This window comes from Sapajus apella, unplaced genomic scaffold (genome assembly GCF_009761245.1).
Source record: "Sapajus apella isolate SASKATOON/1434 unplaced genomic scaffold, GSC_monkey_1.0 scaffold1942, whole genome shotgun sequence".
Taxonomy (NCBI): domain Eukaryota; kingdom Metazoa; phylum Chordata; class Mammalia; order Primates; family Cebidae; genus Sapajus; species Sapajus apella.
In genome coordinates this window covers 2,501-10,289 of record NW_022438868.1, presented here as the reverse complement: position 1 = coordinate 10,289, position 7,789 = coordinate 2,501, and the positions used below count along the sequence as shown (strand labels likewise).

The following is a 7,789-nucleotide window of genomic DNA, read 5'->3' as shown; positions in this document are numbered from 1 at the left end:
ACATCTCGTACAGGGAGCCCACCGGGACTGCTCACTGCCACAGAGAGAGACACACTGCGGCCTCCACAGAGACCCCACAGAGCTCTCAGAGACCTCATGGTGCCCCACCGAGACACAGCACTGAGCTTCCCAGAGTCCTCACACAAACGTCACACAGACCCCTTCAGAGAACCCCACAGAGACCACACTGAGAGACTTCATTCAGTCCCACAGAGACTTTCTGCAAATTTCAGAGACCTTCTTTGGTTCTCACACAGAGGCCTCACACAGATACCCGACAAAGGCCTCAGAGACTTTACACAGAATCATAAAACAGGGAACTCATGCAAAGACTCATGCAGCTCACTGCAACCTCCGGCCTCCAGCCCTAGAAATGGCACACAGCACTCCCCCACCCAATGGCGTCACAGGGACCTCTCTCAGAATCCTCACACAGAGACCTTGCCCAGAGACCTGCCACTCTCCACAGAGACCTTGTAAGATTCCTCACACACAGGCCTCAGGTTGCTTCACACTCATCGCACAGAAACTTCTCACATAGAATTCCATCAAACACTCCACACAGAGGTTTCGTAGGGCTCTCACAGGGTCCTCACAGTCCTTATACAGCGTCCTCATGGTCCTCACACAGGGTCCTCACACATGGTCCTCGCACAGGGTCCTCACAGGGTCCTCACACAGGGTCCTCACACAGGGTCCTCACACATGGTCCTCGCACAGGGTCCTCACAGGGTCCTCACACAGGGTCCTCACACAGGGTCCTCGCACATGGTCCTCGCACAGGGTCCTCACAGGGTCCTCGCACAGGGTCCTCACACATGGTCCTCGCACAGGGTCCTCACACAGGGTCCTCACAGGGTCCTCACACAGGGTCCTCACACAGGGTCCTCACAGGGTCCTCACACAGGGTCCTCGCACAGGGTCCTCACATGGTCCTCACAGGGTCCTCACACAGGGTCCTCACAGGGTCCTCACACATGGTCCTCGCACAGGGTCCTCACAGGGTCCTCAGCATTCGCTGAAAATCTAAGGCTTTTGCCAAGTGGGTGTTCAGCCTCCAATGCCTTCTTTCCATTTGTCCCTATGTCACAACTGAACTCCTATATACCCCACAAAGCCCAGGGCTCCAAGAGCTCCTCCAGAAGTCTTCATGCCAGCCCAGGCACAGAAGCTAAGAATGTCTGTGTCTAGCTCTGGAAGGACCTGGGGCTTAATCTATCCAGGGTCCCTCAGCAGAGGGCGAGGGGAAGGGTGGAGCTTCAGAATGTTCTGGGAAGGGGAAGGAGTGGACAGAGGCTGGGAGCGTGTGTGTGTCCGCAGGGGAGATGAGGTACAGCCACCCCAGGGCCCTCCCTGTGGTCGTGAGGAACCCTGTGGATGATGTAGGCCTTCTCGGTCCGAGTGAGAAAGGTCACTCTGCAGCTGGGTCTGAGACATTGAGGTCTCTGGGTTCGCTGCTTCCGCCCAGAAGGCACCACAGAATCAAGGATGGGGGGTGCAGGGCTCAGAGGAACTCCAGAGCCCATGAACTTCCTACATAAGACCCTCAAGCTTCTCCCAGGCCATGCAATAGGACCCAAAGTTACCATAGAAATCTTTTTCTCTGAACCGCAAAGGAAGACTTATTATTATTATATTATTATTTTTATTTTTGAGATGGAGTCTCACTCTGTCTTCCAGGCTTGAATGCAGTGGTGTGATCTCAGGTCACTGCAACCTCTGCCTCCTGGGTTCAAGTGATTCTCCTGCCTCAGCCTCCTGAGTAGCTGGTATTTACAGGCACGAGTCACCATGCCCAGCTAATTTTTATATTTTCAGTAGAAACGGAGTTTCACCATGTTGATCGGGCTGATCTGCCACTCCTGACCTCTTGATTAGCCTGTCTTGGCCTCCCAAAGTGCTGGGATTACAGGCCTGAGTCCGTGTGCCTGGTTTTTTTTTTTTTTTTTTTCACAGGCAGGGACTCACCTGTTGCCCAGCCTGGAGTACAGTGGCGCAGTCATGGCTCACTACAGCCTCCAACTCCTGGGCTCAAGTGATCCTCCTGCCTCAGCTTCCCAAGTAGCTGGGACCACAGGCATGCACCACCACCCTGGGCTGTTTTTGTTTTTGTTTTTGAGACAGGGTCTCACTCTGTTGCCCAGGCTGGAGTGCAGTGGCACGAGCTCAGCTCTCTGCAACCTCTACCTCCTGGGTTCAAGCCATTCTCCTTCCTCAAACTCTGGAGTAGCTTGGACTACAAGCACCCACCACCATGCCCAGCTAATTTTTGTATTTTTAGTAGAGACAGGGTTTCATCATGTTGGCCAAGCTGGTCTTGAACTCCTGACCTCAGGTGATCCACCTGTCTCGGCTTACCAAAGTGCTGGGATTACAGACGTGACCCATGTCGCCTGGCCCGTACACTGCACTGCCTTTTAGATAGAAAATGCATTGGGGAAACTGAGGCACACAGTGGCAGGAAGTGGAGCCCCCAGCAGCCCACAACACCAGATGTCTGCTGTCTGTCTGGTCGTGGGTGTCACATCTGCCTCTGCAGCAGGAGGTAGAGATTGTGGCAGGAGTCCGTCAACTGGGAGGGGGAGAGGGGCCTGACGGCCAGGAATGGGGTCCCCGGGCACAATGCTTGTCCTCCTAGTACAGCTCTGGGTTGAGTACTTGGGCCTCCCTCCCCTCCGTATCTCCCCTCTTGCTGTCATCCCCAGCTGAGTGCCCCCCAGCTCAGAGCCCCCATAAACTTCAGTCTCTCATTCTGCCAGATAAGGCTCATCTCCCTCCAAGGGAGTCTCCATAATGAGACTCAGAACGTTACCGGAGGCTGGAGGATTAAGGAAGGATCCTCTGAGGAAGCCCCTAGGAGACAGTCTAAACCTTGCCCTTCACACCAGCCTGGCCTGGCCTCTCTGCTCTCCATGCTCCGCATTGCCTTCGCTCCCTCCCCTTGCTCCAGCCTGGGGGCCTTTCTGTTTTCCCCACAGGAAGGCTGGATCCAACCTTCAGGCTTTGCAGCTGCTGTTCCAGCTGCCTGATACCCTTCCCCAGATCTCATGTCTCCATCGTCCTCTACAATTGCATCTCAGATGCCAGAAACTTGACATAACCTCACCTTCTGGGTCTTGAACTCCTGAGCTCAAGTAATTGACTCATCTTGGCCTCCCAAAGTGCTGGGATTACAAGTGTGAGCCATTGTCCCATGAGCCCAGGAGGTTTGAGGCTGCAGTGAGCTATGATGGTGCCCCTGTACTCCAGACTGGGCAACAGAGTGAGACGGAGTCTTTTTTTTGTTTTTAAATATAGAGTCTCGCTGTGTTGTCTACACTAGAGTGCAGTGGCATGATCTAAAAAAAAAAAAAAAAAAAGATGGAAAGACAGTGGTCATGGTGGCTCACATCTATAATCCCAGCCTGGGTAACACAGCAAGACCCCCACCTCTACAAAAACAAAAACAAACAAACAAATAGCCAGGCACAGTGGTGCACGTCTGTAGTCCCAGCTACTTAGGAGGCTGAGGCAGGAGGATTACTTGAGCCCAGGAGTTCGAGGCTGCTATAAGCTATGATGGTGCCACTGCAGTCCAGCCTAGACTATAAAACCAGACCCCCCAACTCTAAAAAAAAAAAGAAAAAGAAAAAAGCCACCACCTCAGGGATCTACACTGAGAGTTTCATGTCATCACAGAGAAGCACTGTTCTGCAGCCAGTATAATGTCCATGCCTTCATGAACGTCAAGCACCGGCCCTGGACGAAACTCTTAAGATTAAGCCCCTCCTCAAGGGTGCAGAGACTGAGAAAGAGATGGCCACCACGAAGGAAGAATTCCAGAAAACAAAGATGAACTTGCCAAGTCAGAGGCAAAAAGGAAGGAGCTAGAGGAAAAAATGGTCACTCTCTTAAAAGAGAAAAATGACCTGCAACTCCAGGTTTGATCTGTGAGTACTCCATATTCTGAATGCACCATATTACTAAAGCTTTTTTGAAACACACATAAATGATCTCTCTACTTGAAAAAAAAAATCTCAAGTTGCTGTTTTTAATACTGCATTTATTTTTCAATATTCTACGAGGAAGAAAAGGCACAATTATTTCCAAGTTACAATGGGAAAAGGAAAGATTGAAGAATTTGTTCAAATAATATCACAAAATTTAACAGCTATGAAGGAAGTAGCTTAAAGCCAAGCCCCCAAATTTCAGTCAAATATTTCACCCCTTTGCCTTGGCTACTTCAGCCCAGCATTAAAAGTATAGCCCTGGCCGGGTACGCTGGTTCAAGCCTGTAATCCCAGCACTTTGGGAGACTGAGGCGGGCAGATCAGGAGGTCAAGAGATCGAGATCATCCTGGCCAACATGGTGAAACCCCATCTCTACTAAAAATACAGAAATTAGCTGGGCGTGGTGACGGGCACCTGTAGTCCCAGCTACTTGGGAGGCTAAGGCAGGAGAATTGCTTGAACCCGGGAGGCGGAGGTTGCAGTGAGCTGAGATTATGCCACTGCACTCCAGCCTGGTGCCTGATGACAAAACAAGACTCTGTCTCAAAAAAAAAAAAAAAGTATAGCCGTATTTTCTAGACGCAAGTCTACGGGATTGTATTTGAATTAAAGAAAGACTTATTTCTCTCTGTATCTCCTTTCCCGAACCCCCAAGATTTAGCTCAATAAATCTATCTGTATTTAATGGAACTGAACTACCAGCATGTGAGGCAGAGCAATGACTCCTCCTGATTCTGCCTCTAATACAAATCTCTAATTCCTAGCCCCTGTTTATTGGTGCAGGAAGGAGTGGCAGTCAGGGTGAGGAGTAGGTTTGGCAGGAGCACTGATCAAACATAACCTCCCATTTCCTTGGTTCAACAAGCCTAACAATATCATAAACTGACCTGTGAAAAGAATAGTTCATTTTACTTATTTTTTAGCAACTTTCGACTTTTCCTTCCTATACCATGCCTTCATTTATATGAAAGTCACATTCTTCTAAAGCACGGGACCATAGCCTCTCTATCTTAACATCTTTCCACAGTTCTCATCAGTAAGTGAGTAAATACGTACTGAGTGTACCACTATTAAAGATAAATACATTAAGCAGTAAAGTTCAAAGAAAGAAAAAGAATCCCCCTATAAGTCCCCATTATATTCCATTTAAATGTTTTTAAAAACTCAAGAACAAAACAAACACTGGGAAGTTAAAAAAGTATTTCCCAGGCCATGGTAACCTAATAAATTAGGGACTGGACTGATTTTTATTTGAATTCTTTAATTAGTCACTTATAAAAACCTTATTTAGCTATACAGTTTCTAAGAATTACATATTCTCATGTATTCTAAAATTCATTTTTATAATTATGGGGAGAGGGGAGAGGGCCACAAATGGGATGGACAAAGCAAATGTGGGAGAACTTAACAACTGCTGAATCTACATTGATAATACACCACTATTCATTCTATTTTTTTTTCTAATTTGACATATGGGTTTGAAAATTTCTGAAATTTCAGGAGCTCGACATAGGCTTTCCACAGTAACCAGATTTAGAAGGTGAACAGGAAAATGACAGCAAACAAAAACACAAAAGTAGAAAGGGCTAAGAACAGTTCATCAATCTTTCCTTAACTAGAACTGTCCTGGGCAGAAGAACCTCTAGCCTAGTCAACTGTACAACTCTCTGAATATTATGTTGCTGTTTAGGCTTGCTGCCCATATTGTGTATAAAAATAAAACAATGAAACCCACAAAAGTTAAAGAACTTTTTTGTGATACTGGGGAAATCTGAATATAGACTGCATATTAGATAATATTATTGTATCAGTGATAATATTCTCATTTTTAGTAACAGTATTGTAGTTATGTAGGAGAATGCTCATGTTCTTAGGAGAGAAATGCTAAAATATCATGATATCTGTCATTTACTTTAAAATGATTTAGGGGAAGGTTGTGTGTATGTGTGAGTGTGTGTGCGCACGTGCATATACGTGTGCGTGTTTAGAGAAAAAAACTGAAATGTTAACAATCTGAGGATTTAGGTAAATGGTATATGGCAATTTATTAGATTATTCATACAGCTATTCTGTAAGTTTAACATTTTTCAAAATAAAAAGTTGGGGTAAAAGATTCAAAAAATAAAATTTATCTTAAATCGGTAATTCTTTACATGGAAATGTAAATTTTGAAGAATCATAGCGTGGTATGAACTATCGGGAAGGTTTTAGTGTATTAAAAATACTACATGGAAATGTATTTTTTATTCTTCTTTTTCTTTTTTCAACACAGCCTAGCAATTAATGGTTTGAGGCGGCCAAGGAATGATCAAAACCAAAACTAACCAATATAACTAAATCAAAATCTTTCAATATTATATCTGAAAGGCTCTTGGCAATCATTTATTCCAACCCCCTTTGAAATATGTTAAAAAATTTTGAGAATAAGAGGAATAAAGCAATTTGTCCGCGGTCAGACAAAAGCAATACTGGGACAAGAACTCAGGCTTCTTTTCGTCCTGTTTAGAGGTCTTTCCACTCTTCTACAAATTATTTTTTAAATACTCAATAGCTCCAAACCAGTAACTTTGCAAGCTAGTTGGCTTCTAAAGCTATTGTCTCACTTCTAATAAGCTGCATTTCTCTAGACTATGTAATAATGTTCAATTAATTAAATTTATATTCATACTGAAAAATTCAACAGAATTCAATAAAACACTATTATTTTTGCACAGAAAAACAAGTTTCAAAACAACAGACTAAATATCATCTTTCCACAGGAAGTAGGTAGCTTTGCTGATGCAGAGGAAAGGTGTGAGCAACTGATTAAAAACAAAATCCAACTTGAGGCCAAAATCAAAGAGGTGACTGAAAGCGCTGAGGAGGAGGAAGAGATCAATGCTGAGCTGAAAGCCAAGAAGAGGAAACTGGAGGATGAATGTTCAGAGCTCAAGAAGACATTCATGACCTTGAGCTGACATTGTCCAAGGTTGAGAAGGAGAAACATGCCACAGAGAACAAGGTATCAATCACATTCTACAATACTATATAGAGGTTCTGCCACCAACTAAATTGCTTTGTAGGAGAAATAATCTTCTTAACCTTTGTAGGTGAAAAATCTTAAGAGAAGAGATGGCAGGCCTGGATGAAGCCATTGCAAAACTGTCCAAGGAGAAGAAGGCTCTCCAAGAGGCCCACCAGCAGACCCTGGATAACCTGCAGGCAGAGGAGGACAAAGTCAACACCCTGACCAAAGTTAAAACCAAGCTAGAACAGCAAGCGGATGACGTAAGCACATTTTTAATATCCCTTTGAAAGATTTTAATATACTTTTAATTTTTACCATATTAACTTTCTTATTAGCTTGAAAGTTCTCTGCAGCAAGAAAAGAAGCTTTGAATGGATCTAGAAAGAGCAAAGAGGAAACTGGATGGTGACCTGAAATTGGCCCAAGAATCCACAATGGATATAGAAAATGACAAACAGCAACTTGATGAAAAGCTTAAAAAGTAGGAGGTTTTTAGAAAAAAACTTCTATGTGATACCATCTTTCAATTCATATGAGTATTAATACATCTTGTTCTTCTGTCTAAAGGAAAGAATTTGAAATTCGCAATTTGATAAACAAAATTGAAGATGAGCAAGCTGTAGAAATTCAACTACAGAAGAAGATCAAAGAGTTGCAGGTGAGTCAACTCACCTTTATTTTTTCTGCACACCAAGAAAACACTGAATTGAGATGAGTTTATGTTAATGTGCTTCTTTTGTTCCCAGGCCCGCATTGAGGAGCTAGAGGAAGAAACTGAGGCAGAGCAGGCCT

General features: G+C 44.7%; 1 pseudogene; it reads left to right on the top strand.

Annotated features, from left to right (window-relative positions):
• Window positions 1-6,746: 6,746 nt before the first annotated feature.
• Window positions 6,747-7,789, top strand: part of LOC116547045 — a 2,449-nt pseudogene continuing 1,406 nt past the window's right edge.